Source organism: Nannospalax galili, unplaced genomic scaffold (assembly GCF_000622305.1).
Source record: "Nannospalax galili isolate Female #2095 unplaced genomic scaffold, S.galili_v1.0 scaffold2795, whole genome shotgun sequence".
Taxonomy (NCBI): domain Eukaryota; kingdom Metazoa; phylum Chordata; class Mammalia; order Rodentia; family Spalacidae; genus Nannospalax; species Nannospalax galili.
In genome coordinates this window covers 41,996-44,332 of record NW_008335229.1, presented here as the reverse complement: position 1 = coordinate 44,332, position 2,337 = coordinate 41,996, and the positions used below count along the sequence as shown (strand labels likewise).

The following is a 2,337-nucleotide window of genomic DNA, read 5'->3' as shown; positions in this document are numbered from 1 at the left end:
TCTTAGTACAGAGGTTTATCTAGCTCTCCAGGGCTAAGCTGCCCGTCTTTGTTTACAGGAACTCATTCTTGGTTATACTTTGGTTTACTCTTAAGCAGTAACTATTCTGCAAGAAGAGTAAACAAATTTGAAGACAGCAACTTTAGTATACAATGTATACTACTTAATTCTTGATAATTCTTGCTCAGTTACTGTAAGTGCATCCACTTCCTGCCTTTACGATGTGGGATCAGCACTGGTTCAAATTCTACTTCTGGGACCACCATTGGTTCAATCCTATAGGCCACAGGATCAAAAGATGATAAATATTGAAGAAACCTTTGCATGTTGGAAATTTGTAATTAGGATCAATTCTTAATCCTCGGACAGTAAGGAACATTCCAATGGGAGATCCAAAGGCAAAGAATATTTCTGATTTGTAGTTGAGCTCGGGGTATTTCACAGAAACCTGCCCAATGCTAACATCTAGATAGTCATCATTTTTAGTATCATCAGTACTACTGCTGAATTCAGAATCCTTGGGTATGTTCAGCTCTGAAAATGACATTGTGGTTGGTCTGTTAATACCCACTGAGTTTTTTCTGGTTCTGAAATCGCTTAGTATCTTCTTTCTTGGTCCTAAGGGAATCCCCATTTCCTGAAGAGCTCTATCTGGACATAAAGCCAGAGCATCTTTATTTACTTTCTCTTTCTCAAAAACATGAAAGAACTCAGAAAGGTGCAGCTTCTTCAAATCCACTTCTAAGGTTGGTGCAGCTCCTTGATCCACAACAGGATGTAGTGAACCGTTTTCACTGTCAATATCCCCCAAAGAATCTTTCTGATTTGTTAGGATATCAAATAAATGTAAGCGAACCTAAACTATGACCAGTAATGGGATACACCCCCTTTGAAATCAGGGTTCCTCTACAGAAAAAGTGTGTATATTCAGTTCATTTCAGAAGCTACTGTGTCCACAATAGTCTGACAGTAGGTGGAATTGTTGTAGAAGAAGACATCCAGAATTGTATCATTAGTGAAGTGTCTGGGCAAGGTTATCTGCTGCAGATCGACATCCACACCAGAAGAATGCAGAGGACTGGGCCAGTTGACTGGAAAAAACTCTACTCTTCCAATCTGCTGGTTTTCTTGAGCTTTCTTAAAATGTGTCTATAGCAAGTTCAAGGAAACACTGAGGAAATCATTAATGCATTGTACAATGCTTCAAAAGATGAGGAAATCATTGTACAATGCTTCGAAAGTGGAGATCACATGCTGGCCCAATCCCATGAACTACAAAAAGCAAATGATGTATTTGCAAAGGTTCCCCACAATGAATGTCAACTGAGATGTTCTCAACTCCTCTCTTTACTGTTCTTGGTCGACATTGCTCAGTGGGTGTTGAACCGCATTCATCAGACCCTACAATTGGCTGGTAATGCACCATGAGCTTTGGGTTGTGTAATATAATAATTTCTTTGTTTGCAGATTCACGTTTCTTTTTCCACTCATCCAGAGTTACAGCAAGTATGTAAGTTTTCTCTAAAACTTGGCTGAAGCTCTCTGAAGAGGGGACATATTTATTGTCTTTGTCTTCCTTGTAAAACCATGTGCATCATCTCACTTCGTATGGCACTTCATCCCACTCACTGTATACCGCATCCTCTCCCCTAAATGAACATCATATCCACCCCCATTGGTGGGAAAAACTCTCCCATTACAACCTTTTCCAGAGCCATAGGCATCTTCCAGTTGCTGTGAATCCTCAGAGTTGAAAGGAATCCATATCTCCTTAGAATCTATGATCTTACAATAAAGCCAATGTGGAGAAACTAGTTCATATAAGCTGCCAACATCCATGTCTATTAGCTCAAAGGAACTACATCAGTTTGGTAATGGGGGTGGATCTGACCTCGACAACTGCTCCTGCTGTGATTCTGGGGATGACGTTTTGCTCTCTGGCAGCATGGCTATCTATGCTCTCCTGCCCTCTCCCACCCTCGTAGAGGAGCCCAGGGCATGTTGCAGCAGCAGCAGCGGCCTATCTTCTTGGTACGGGTGTGTCGGGTCAGAGCGGCTGTGCCTGCTGAGCCCGGCACCCTGGGCCCCACATGCTCCCAGCAGGCAAGGAAGTGTCAAGAGACCTATAGCCACTTTTGAAAGAGGTATATCTTTGCTCTGGAAATTGTTATTGAGTATGTTAAAGCTGTAATGAGATACTTCTAATATATATGGGAAATGTAGATGTCCTGGAGGACCTCCATACTTGCTGGGATAAGTCAGGAGTGAGGATGGCAGAAAACTGGCCTGCTCCATTCTAGATACACTGTCTCTAACCCAACAATCCCTAAGCAAAAC

The 2,337-nt window shown here is 42.0% G+C and overlaps 1 pseudogene; it reads right to left on the bottom strand.

The window, feature by feature from the left end:
- Nucleotides 1–188: 188 nt before the first annotated feature.
- LOC103731457 lies at nucleotides 189–1,947 on the bottom strand (annotated as a pseudogene).
- Nucleotides 1,948–2,337: the final 390 nt, after the last annotated feature.